Genomic DNA, 13,185 nt, shown 5'->3' on the forward strand with positions numbered 1-13,185 from the left:
TTAATTTTGTGTTTGACTTAATATTGGATATTATGAATGTAGCATTAAGCCTAGATATGCCTTTTTAATGAATTCTTGTTTATTTCCTACCAAACATTGTATAGAATGATTAAGGTGATCAACAAACAGACATTTAGAATAATTTTCTCTTCAAACCCATGTGCTAAATAATTAAAAAGATTAGAGTTACAAGATTGTTTGGTTTGCTGAAATAAGAATGTAATGTAAAAATAATATTTTGCATTCAGAGTATTTTGGAGTAATTTGGTTTAGTATAAATTAAATTTATGACTTTAATTTGTTTTTTATTATTAAAAAGAAAAAAATCAATGTAAAATACACAAATTAGTGGCTGTGGCAATGGCGGTCGATGGAGAGGGGCGGCTAGTGGCCGGCGGTGAAGGTTGTGAGAATGGTGGTTTGACAAGTGGGTGAATGTCAGCAGGCTTGCGACGGCAATAGAGGGTTTGCATCAACCAACGACAACGACAAACAACTCTTTACATAAAGTGGTGTATTTTAAATTCGTCTAAATCAAATGAATCTAAATTGAACTGCAACATGCATTTTAATTTTGCATTGCATTTATTTTTCTTCCAACTGAATACTTGGATTTTCAAAAATGTTACCAAAAATTGCAACTCTTCTTGCTGCCAAGCAAAAAGTTCCTAAATAAAGATAAGAACTAAAAGCTAAAGCATAAATGGAGAGTACATTAGGTTGATTAAGGAAGAGATGATTGTAAATTTCATTGTCAAGATGATGGAGACTTCACGTGGAATCTATTAAGTTTATCCACTATTTTGAGATAATTCTAATGACTTTCCAACCAAATATAGAGAACTTAAATGGTGATTTTTATGCCAAGTCCATTTGGGCCAATCTACCTAAAGAAAAAAATAAAAAAGAGCAATCATAAATGCTTGGAAAATAAAAACAATTTGGCTGTTCCCAAAAATGTTTTTTCATTTAATGCAAATGCTCGAGCTAAGAATCACTTCATCACAGATGGGGATTGCTCGGAATAAAGGAGTTTTCAAGTGTTGTTCGAAATAATCTCTACTGAAATATGGGAGGAAAATTTTGATAAAATAAACTAACTTGCTAAATTAATCTAGCATTCATTTCTATGAATCTAAGTTTCATTGAAGAGAGAAATTTTGATACCATTTATCACTAAATAATTAATACAAGATTTTATTGTTGTAAGCATCAATGATTATCTTTCTACAATAAGCTAAGGAAATAATAGGTGGGGTGAGATAGTGGATTTATACTTAACTTTTCATTAGTTGTAGTGGGCTCCACAATCATTAATGAACCTCTATAACATTTTGATATTATTGATGATATTGAGGACAAGAGGTTGGGAAATAAATGCTACGACCCATATCATATTTCGTAAGTTATGGCCCTTGTTGGATGCTAAATCAAATATTATATATTTTAATTTTTTTATCCTTTTTTGTGTAGTTTTACAAGTGGTTATCCATTCTAAGGCGCTCCATTATGATCATTCTATGTTCTGGAGCTCTTAAGAAATGTAGTTATTATAACAAAAAATGCCATTCACCTAGAACTTTATATAGTTTACATCACTCTCCCACCTTTCAAATCAAGAAATAATTCATTTATATCCCACTATTCTTCTAGAAAGCTGTCATTTTAACAATTTGACTAGAGCCACTTCTTATTTGAGCCTCAGCCTCAACCTCAACCTCAATAATCAATCCATGTACTTTCAAGACTAACATTTTAGTATATCTGGTGTGCCTTGCCTACTAACATTTTTTTAGCTAATCCACGTATCATCTTTAAGTATACAAAGCTTTGATATCAATTCAAATGAGCCTAAACATTAAATTATTGTTGACCCAACCCATCCCATATTAGAATGAATATCATGATTTTACTTGAATAGTATTCTTTAATAAGAATATCTTGCAAAGACAACCAAAAGAGACATCTAACATGACATTGAGTAGTGTTGTTGTTGTTGTAGATAAAGTATAGTGATTAGCTCTTTTAGTTATAATCTTAAAAGATGATTGAAGGCAGAAAAGGAGCAAATGCAATTGTCCAAATATAAGTAATATTAATGTAGAAAATGATTAGACTAGCAAGGGAGCTTTAAATATTATAATCACTTGATATAAAGTCTATTCAACAAGATTAAGCACATGAACATTTATATTATCCACCACTAAGCAATGATAGTATATAAAAATAGATAAGTATAACACACATTATATATAAGTTATAAATAATTATGCATAAAATAATTTTTGTATAGTTTGACCAACCCTAAAACCAAGGTCCAAGTCTGGCCAATACTAAACTAGAACTTCAATACCTTTTGAAACAAGCACAAAAAAGATCCTTCAATAGGATGAAGAAGCTTTATATTGATGCACTCTCTTTCTAGATGAGTGCAACTCAACTTACTCTTTTATATGAGGCAAGTACAAATCTAACTCCATAATCAAGTGAAGTTGTTTTAGAACTAATTTTTTCCCCTAATTTTGGAATTGATTTAAGTCGCTTATTATGCTCAAAATATCTTTAATTTACTAAATTGATGTATATGATAAATACACTTGTTTTCAAAATTAAAAATAATTTTTAAGCAATAAGATAAGGACTATCCAAAGTATTTGAATGGTTGAGTTGAATTAGTAATATAGTCAAATTATTCAAGCCTCAATGAAAATATGCAATGTTGATATGGGTTGTTTCCTTGATCTTCTATTAATTTGTTTAATTGTGATGAATTGCCAATAATCAAGCTCAAAATTTGATAAATTTCATTCATTTGTTGTGATGTAGAAATGAGATGTTATATACGAAGGCTTTAAGTATAAGTAAGCTTTATTTTGATATAAATTAAATGGCATATCTCAGTTTTAGTGAAGAATGAAAAGAACTATTTGATTTTAAATATCCACTTAAAACTTCACACAAATTTTGATAAACAAAACCTATATTTGGTTATAGAAATGTTTGAAATGTAAGATAAATAAGCATTCAAAGATCTCTCTCACATAAAATTTCTTCTCAAAATTTTCAAAAGAATTGTGAAAGAAAAAATTTTGAAAACGCTTAACTACCACAAAAATTTGCAGTTCCTTAAAAACCTTAAATGATATGCACTACATTTTTTTTTTATTCTACCAGATGAAAATTGAATATGGCTTGAAATTTGCTTGCCAAGTAAATATGATTTTTACTTAAAAGGATGATTTTATTGAAAAAAAAGAGTGATGTGTTTTTCTTTATGTAGGTAGTTAAGCGAGAGATATTTTATAGAATTTTTTCATTTGCTCCAAATATGTTGTGCCAATTGTGTGAGTTTTATAGGGAGGAGTTCTTGTTCTAAAAAAGTGTTGTTATCCACAGTTTTTGCATTTGATAAATTTAGATCCTATATGATTAGTATAAAAGTTAAAGTTTATACAGATCGTTCTACTATCAATTATCTGGTAATTTGTTAAACCTTATTGATCAGATCGATACTTATAGTACAATAAATTGACATATAAATTTGTGATAAAAATGGTACTAAAAAATCAAGTGGCTAATAATTTATCTATAAATAAGCAGGGAATTTCTGAGAATTGACGTGGAGATATCAATGATAGCTTTCTTGATGAACAACTATGTGTTATAGTTGAACAAACTATTCATTGGTATGCATCATTCCTATTGGCTCGTCATACAATCAAAGAAAAAAGTTTGTTTTTTATATCAGATTTTATTCTTGTGATGAACCATATCTGTGTGTGTACATGTGTGTGTATGTTTTCTCAGTTCTTTTTAAGACTCGAAGTCGCCAACTTGTCAATTTATATGTTCTCGTATAATTTTTTTATTCGAATAAATCTTCATTCTTGATCATATAAATGATTTGAAGATGAGATGAATCGAAAAGAAAGATATATGATAGCAAATATGCAAATAAATTAAAAAAAAAAACAAGTGGAAGACTTATATATGAATTATCCTCTGTTATGGGTCAAGAGTATACATTTGAATAGGATCAGATCAAAGTATCTCGAGACACACCATCCACGAAAAGAATCCCTACATAATAAACTCGTAACCAGATAACAAAAAAAAAAAAGTTTTGGGGTCAAGTGTACGTATCCCCCTGATTAATTACATCATGGGATTACCCAAGAACACTCTCGATAAAAAAAAGTTTCACTTATATTATCTTGAACCTGTAGAACATGCCATCAAATGATGGTTATCTCTTATGGGAACACCCTCATGCTTCAAAGTTCTCGCTAAGCCACATGACATAGTGTGAGTCTCTCTCTTCCCAAATGGGTAACGACTCGTTGGCATCAGAACCTAAAAATAACGAAATCATCTCGACGGGGATATCCCTATATGCCAGAGCTCGTCGGGCCATAAGAGCAGAGGGCGAATCACCGTATCCCAAACGAGCGGCAGCTCATCTGTAATCAGATCCTCAAGATGATATCAATGAAGTCAAATGAGCGACAGGGCTAAAAAAGGCTCAATAGCAAGAAAAGTAGAGTGATATTAAATAGGTAGAGGTAGTCGGGTCGGGGTATCACAAACTCGTCATCCCAAGCTACCAGTACCCTAAGTCTACCTGGTTGTGAAGATAGTCGGCCCAACATGTCTAGAGATCCTTGACCAGCAATCCTTGCGCCGTTTATGTGAACCTCAGAAGTCCTAAGGTCAAAAGAAAGAAACTCTTGTCCTTTCACCTACAAGGTGGAGCTCAAGTGGTGGGAATCACCTTGCCATACAGACGACAGAGTTGCCTCAAGAAAGAAAAGAAAGAAGACGTCCATCTATAAAGCTGAAAACACTCATCTCAAAGGAGTTACACTTTGTATAGGTCCGGGTAGCCTCTAACACCCATAAGCGCACTAGACAATCACTTAAGTAGAAATCTATGCTGGGACCGTCTGGTTGAAGAAACTTGGGGGCTTTTCCTTGGGACATGCAAGTATGAATGCATACCTTTCAATCTCTAACTCACACACGGAAATGAAAGTTGTGTCATTTGCTCTTGATATTTTGGTTTTTTTCTCTATAAGGCAAAATGTTGATCGATGATAAACATAATAGTAAACAAAATATTTTTTATGTTTATTATGATATAAAGATCTAACTATTTGTATTTTTTAAAAATACAGATAAAAAATAAAAAATATATATATTTTAGAATAAAAAGATAAAAACTATGTTACCCCTTAAGCTTTATATTATTATATTATTGCGGTTATCTATCTATGTTTATTGCTTCTTAGCTAACGATCTTAGGACTATAATCTTGTCTTGTAGGCTTCTTAAGAATAATGATAATAATAATAAAGAAGTGCACAAATCCAAATCTAAAATTACTAAAGAAATTATGTAAGAACAAATATATTTAAATAAGAATAAAGACCCCATAGTAACCATAAATGAAATAAGTTAATTGAATAACTACAATAATGATACACCATCGACAAATTTTCATCATAAGGGATGACAACAATTTTGAGCCAACATTTTGAGCGAGAACAAACTTCAATTAAAAAAAACCGAAAATCCTGATTTCAACAAATATACAATCAAACCTACTGGAACAATGTAAAAAATACAATGATATCAAAGTTGGTTCAATCCGAGTCAAATTAAGCCTAGATCAAGTTGTTAAACCACTTTTAAAAGCTTTTAGTGCATAACTAGAAGATCAAATGTATTTCAAATACGACAAACTTATAATTAAATCGAGCATCTCGACAAGACGAATCCAATAAGCTCGAGGTCACTCAATTATGATATCATTAAGGCATTCAAAGATCAACTAAAAGACATTCTATTAAGGGAACCTCTCCGCGTCGTTTGATAGAGTGGCCCAGGTGTCTTTCTATTTATAGAGAGACCTCTCCCAATTTCTATAAATAGAGCCCTGCCCTCTCTTGAGAGGGGAGAGAGAGCTGATCCCGAAGAATGATTAAGAGGAGTTGAAGTGCAATATCATTTTTGCATCGAAGATCTGACGAACGCTTCTTGCTCCTATAGTTGTCGACCACAATTGATCACCGCCAGTCGACAACCTATGACCACCACGAGCAACCATTTGCTTGTTGCTTTGAAGCTCTTTGCAAAATCATAGTGTGCACTGAGGCATCCTAACATACATTATAGAACAATAGAACACCCAAAAAATAGTGCAGGAACACAACATAGCGACAGTGCAACAACACATCTTGCATGTGATGAAATTCCATAGATGTTATCTCTGCTCATGCAGCTCCAGATTCTGCCTCTGCGGCCTACAAACATCCTCTTAGCTTACCAATATGACCCACATGACCAAATACGACTTACTTTGCTTACAAATCGTGCAGCTTTCAACTCTAACTTCTGCAGTCTGCAAACATCTTCACAACTAACCATTACAACATACATGACCAACTCTGAATTATTTGGCTCATAACTCATGCAACTCCTAACTCCGGCCTCTGTGACCTACAACGTCATCATAACTCACCACTACATGAAAAAAATATGATTTGTGTGGCTCATAGCTCGTGCAACTTCTAACCTAGTTTCTATTATTTATGGATGTCATCAGAGCCCTCCATTATGGTCTATGTGACAAAATATTTCCTATGTGGTCCGCAACTCTTCCAACTCCTGATTCTGGCCTCTGTGCCCTACGAACATCGTGGCAACTCATCACCACAAACTACAAAACTAACTATTACTTATATGACTCACAACTCGTGCAACTCTTAATTTTTGTCTTTGCGACATATAAGCGTTATCGCGGCTCGTGCAACTCCAGACTCCGGTCTGCGATCTACAGATGAATCACAACTCACCATTATGACTTGTGTGACCCACTATGACCTACATGGCTCACAACTTGCACAACTTTCAACTATAGCCTCTGAGACATATGAACATCATCACAACTCCCGATTTCGGCCCCTGAGGCCTATAAACATTATCTTAGTTAACCAATACGACCTACGTGACCAACCACAATTTACATGACTTATAGCTTGTGCAACTCTCAACTCCTGCCTCTGTGGCCTAGGACATCATCACAGCTCACCACTACGACTTAAATGACCATTTACGGCCTACACCCATAGCTCATATATCTCCCAATTCCAGCCTCTATAGCCTAGCAATATTATCACAGCTCACCACTACAACCTATGTGACCAACTACGAATAAGTGACTCACAAACCTTGCAATTTTCTACTATGGTCTCTGAGACCAACCAACACTTCTGAAGCAATCATCCACAGCCCCAGACGAACAAATACTATCAGAGTTTTTAACTATGGTCTATACAACAAGCTAACACTATAACCACCTTCTACAACACTTATGGAGGATTACTGCCTTCATAAGAATTGACTATGGTCAATGTAACCTACTATCATCGAGAACTACATTCATTACAACAAGTTTAAGACTAGTATCAAGGGACTACTATTGTACATTTACAATGATTAATTTTTTAACACCATCTTCCCTAATTTAGGAGAAAACTGGATATGTGTACTCACCATTCATATTGGATTATATCAATTAGGCTACTCCTGTGACTTTTTCCTTTTTCCAAGATTTTCTATGTAAAAATTGAAGTGTCTCATATTGCTTACATCTCTTTAACTACATGAGTGTGTTGGGTTTTTGTGTAATGATAAGATAATAATTCATTACTCTACTGATGTGGACCTTGCAGCATGCATTAAATACCAAAAAACAACCCCCTTATAAATCACTAATTTTGGTTCGTTGAAGGTCATCCTTAGCAGTTTCTAATTTTAATTGTTTATTTTTTTAATTGAGACTCTAAAAGTAACATCTGCCCATGCACAATCAATGATGCTACCTAAGTGCTTTAAATAACTATATAAAATTATGGATAATTTGTACCTCATGATGAGATTAGTATTGAGCTTATGGAGAAGCTAATTAACAATGCAACAAATGTTTGAGATGCATTATTTAGTGGTAATTTCAATATAATAAAATAATGCAATGCACATTGTTTGCTGCTTTTACCAGCTTCTAATATTCTATTGAAGAAAATCTTATCTTTTTTACCTCCGCGCTTTACACTTATTTTATGATAAGCGATGCCAATAAATAATGACATATATTTTAATTCATAAACACAACTTTATAATCACATACTATAAAACATTATCATTAGAGGTTTATGGCTTAAATGAGAGAGTGTCATGATATATTTAAATAAAGATATATCAAAACATACATGATCAGGGTGTATAAGTTTCTCGCATTTTGCATGTTCGAGATTTATAGGTCTTTCAAGCTAGAGATGGCCAATAAATCATGTAACTATTTTGAACTTAGCTTTGATAAATGTATGTGATGTACTTTTTGGGAAGTTGTGCACAATAATAACAGTATTAGATTTACAAAAAGTAATATAAAGAATGCATTTTATTGGAAGTCATTTTCCTTAAAATTCAAGTTTAAAATTGAAAAGTAATTAAAGCATAGAAAGGAACAATTAGATATATGCATATAAATTTAGAACAATTCATGTAAATAGTTAAACATTTACATTACTATTAAGTTGTATGCCTATAATATTCTCATACTAATAAAGCATAACACTTAAAAATTCATTTATTATATCAAAATACATGCAATGAACAATATTATATTAATAGAGGGCACCGTTATAAAATATTTATTTTTATTATGTTTTTACCATTGTATTATTAATAGTAAATTAGACGATCCTAAACAAACTGAGACAATTAAATACTAGAAAATGTCTTAATAACTCTAACAAGATGAAGCCATGCTCAGTTAAAATGAGTTATAGCAAGCTAAGGCAACAATAGCTTTGTCATTCTAATTTTGAAACATAATTATAAGGCAATAATATAGCTTAATATAAATTATATAAGAACAATTTGGAACCACAAGAAGGCCAAACAATCCATCTTCTCTAATCACATAGTGAAGTCATATAAATGATGGGTAATTAAGTCATTATAATAAGGGTGTGAAGACCAACCGATTTTAAAACATAAAACATGAGTCAAAATAACCCCTCGAACAAGATATAAAATACTATTTAATAAACAGAGCGACTCTTGATTAAAGAAAAGTAAAATTCATATTATACAAACACATCTTAGTAAAATTAATCTCCTAAATAAGATATAAAATATTATTTGAAAATCAGAGTATCTCTAGATTAAAGAACAATAAAATTTTTAATATACAAACACATCTGTGAATGTGAAAAAAAAATATAGTCTCCAATGAATAATAACCAACAATTCCCTCTGAAAGCATGGTCTATACGAAGAAGAGACAAATGAACCATGTGTGAAATTGCTGGAATGCTCATGAAAAATGCAAAAAAAAAAAAGAACTAATCTACAAAATTAGGATTTTATGGCTTGAAATTGAAGGATTGCTAGGCTCCATCGTTTGAAATTGAAGGATGGGGAAGGGGTCATCGAAGAAGGCAATTTTTATCAGAGGAAATTTTGGGCAGCACCGTAAAATTGTGATGAAGACGATAATATGTTTTGAAGACAAGCTGTGGGAGAACAAAATGAGAAGAAATTAGGTGTTATGAAAGGCAAAGTAACTTGATTTCTTTCTTAATGTTAAAACCATTATAAAAATAAACCAAATTAGTTTAAAACTGCCAAATTCAGAATCAGATTATTTGTTGGACACGTGGCAAAATATGCTCGACCATCCTTATTATATCACAAAAATTATATGATCAAACAAAAATCTTGATGCATTTTTATGATAGATATTCTAAATTCAAATTCAGGATCATTCAATCTCTGATTTCATCATATTTATAATCAAACCGGGTGTCTCAACAAGATGAGCCCAATGACTAAAATTTGTTTAATCCTAGTCCAATCAAACCCATACTAAGTCATTGAAGCACAATTGGAGGCTTTGGATCATTAATTGAATAGTCAAATGAAATCCAAATTATACATATTTATAGTTGAATCTAGCGTCTTGAAGTGAAAAATCTAAAGGGCCTAAGCTCACTCAATTTTTAGATCATGAAGGTATCAAAATCCTTACAAATCCTTAATTATTAATGATTAAGGAGAATTAAAATAGATCATGTGATTGGGTGGTTAGAGATGTTAATTGCTAAAAGAAATGCTCATCCCCGAAAAGCTATAAATAAGCCCCATCTAATCACTGAGAAGCAACGAAAAGAAGATAATGAGAAACGAAATTTCAGTGCTTGTTCTAGAGAGAAGACCCTACGAGTAGCATGCAACCTCCATTGTTGTCGACCACTGCCTGCAATCACTCCTTGTCACCGTTGACCGCCGACTGTTGGTGACTAATTTTATAACTGTTGTTGAATTTCCTAACACTTATTTTTTTAGCTATATAAATGCAAGTTTAGTTTTTAGTGTAATATAATAACCTTGTTCTCCATGTCGTGAGAGCACATACCCTTGTCCTTACAAACATATAGTTGATTATTTTGATTGAGCTAAGCACCTTTTACTCTTCTTTTGCTTTATTTTCTTATATGTGTGTGTGTAAGCTTAATTTTCATACAACACCAGGATAATAAGTCACCGCTATATCGCCATGAATCTTCCAACACTCAATAATCATATAAAATGTTCATGAAAATATGATGATTTTTTTTTTCCTTTTAAAAACAACCAATCAAATCATCTTAGATATGCGATATAAATACATAGATACCATACAATTCTTATGTATTTACATTCTAACACCCAATTTTATACCTACATAAATTGCATTAAAATTTTAATATCATATAAAAATATGGCTATTATTAATAAAATATATCCATTCATGTGTAGATTTATAATATCAAAGTAATATTAATGTCAAAATAAATTCTAAATGCAGAAAATGCGGTAGGTGAGTAATTTTTCTACTGTGTATCTCTCACACGCGACCTCAACGCTCTCTTTGAGGGAATCTTGGCACCCGTGTAAGTCCTTGATTCCTGAGTGTCTTAGTGTCATGTTTGTCTAGGGGGTTGGCTATAACAATTGACAGGTTTTCTAAATGCCAATTTTCTTGTACTATTTAGGTCTCATCGCTGCAGCCTAGTAAGACTCATCGGTTTCAAAATCGGCGGTGAATACACCATTATACAGTATGGTTTGAATCTCGAATGCCTGCATGTTTCTTTTTTTTCTCTCTGTTCTTTTCTTGGTTATTGTACTACTACTGGAAGGATTTTGATGTGATTTCGTGAAATGATTGATTTTATGATAGGACTTTCAAATTTGGAAAACTCGTTAGAAATCTGATTCTATACTGCCTTAGAAAACTTGTGTGCTTATGTTTTACCAATACCACAATATGAGTTGTTGTTGTTCGTTTACTTTTAATTTTTGAATGCTGTCGCATGGTAGTTTATTTTCCATTTTGGTTTTCATAATATTAATTTTTTATTGCTTCTTTGTGAATTAATCACAGCTTTTGTGTGAATGAAACTCAGACTGGCGATCATTTTGTTGGCCGTTTCTCACAATGACTACTTGATTGCATGTAGTACTTTTTGGTTGAAAAAAGGATCTTTTATAAATTTTTCCACCATTGACTTGAGTTTTTGTTTTTTTCCTTCCTAAAATGTTCATTTTTTTGTTGAAATAATTCAATTTTGGTTCTACCTATGATCATTCTTGACAATATTTACTTGGCTATTCTCTTCTAGTGTTGACATACTGAAATCATTCCTTCAATCTTTTCAAATCTTAAAATATTTTCCTAAAATTGGCATAAGAGTATCAACTCATCATATCTATGATATCTTTGATGTTGTCAGTAGTTCTACAATTTTGCTACTAATGTTTGCTTGATATAATCAAGTAATCAATGTGCCTAGCTGATGCAAACTTTCAGTATTACTTCTTAAATCTTCTTCTAGCTCAACATGCAATTTTTCTGTTGAAATAGAGAGGAAGCAGATACTGCAAAACAATTTGTGTGGGAGCGTGTTTTTTTGAGAGTTAATATCTTCAAAATTCAAATTGAAACCTCATAATAACTCTTCAACACATTAAATCAGCTCATCTATGTGGATTTTTTTTGACTTATTTGTTTCTCAAGTAGGTTCAATTTTAAAGATGTGGTAACATTTAAGGAGATGACATGCTATACTCTCTGATACATGATGAGTTATTTGGTAGTCCTACTCTCTTTGAAGGAAGGAGTTGATTTTGTATGAGAAATAAAATTTATTTTAGCAAGTTTGATTCTAGTTTCTCAGATAAAACTTGACATGCCAGTTGTAATTGATTATAGTGGAATGATCCTTAAATGGTTTGAATTTAATGATGAATATACTTCACCAATATTGGAGTAAAGGTGGGGTAGGTACCTATTAAGGAGTTTGATGGCCATAGAGATTTATGGTTTGATTGTAGTATTGTTATTTGTTGGTTTTAGGAGTAACATTTAAAGACATCAGTTTTAGACGTTTAATTTTTTGTTGTAATTTTTCATCAGCGTTTATATTTCGTAACTAAATTTTATTTAGGTGGGCTTTTACATGTTGCACCTGTATTAGTTTGGAGGTTAGGGAAGGGTTCTTGAACCTAGAATGAATTTATAATGGTTTGGTTGACTCCAAAAATTCTAATTACTCACCAGACACTTTGCATTTTGTTTTATTTTTTTGAGAGTGTTTTTCGGGTTAAATTTTTAGAATGCAGATTGAATTGTAGAAAATACACTATATAGAGATTTCACTCTTATTTTGCGATGACTTTTTGATATAGGTTTTTAGGTTTCTCATAAGTGTAAGCCCCTATAGTTAATTACTCTTTCTCATAATAGTAGAGCACTTTAGATTAAGGCTAATCATCAAGAATTGAATGATCAACATATAATTACAACATACTTATGTTGTGAATTGTAAAATATATCACTTGAAGCTTAAAACAGATGATGGGAGCAAATGATGATGAAGCTGATCAAGATCTCATTTATCCATCGTCTCGGGTCATCATTGTCTATGATCTACTTAGTCACAAAAGGTACTCGACCTAACATGACTGAAAGATTCTTGTCAGCAAATATAGTTTGCGTTGCAAAATAGAACATTGTAGATATGATGTGAATGCTTTTCTAAGAGGGCAAATTCAAGTCTACCTTAGCTAATTGAA

Source organism: Phalaenopsis equestris, unplaced genomic scaffold (assembly GCF_001263595.1).
Source record: "Phalaenopsis equestris unplaced genomic scaffold, ASM126359v1 Scaffold000036, whole genome shotgun sequence".
In the NCBI taxonomy this organism is placed as follows: Eukaryota; Viridiplantae; Streptophyta; class Magnoliopsida; order Asparagales; family Orchidaceae; genus Phalaenopsis; species Phalaenopsis equestris.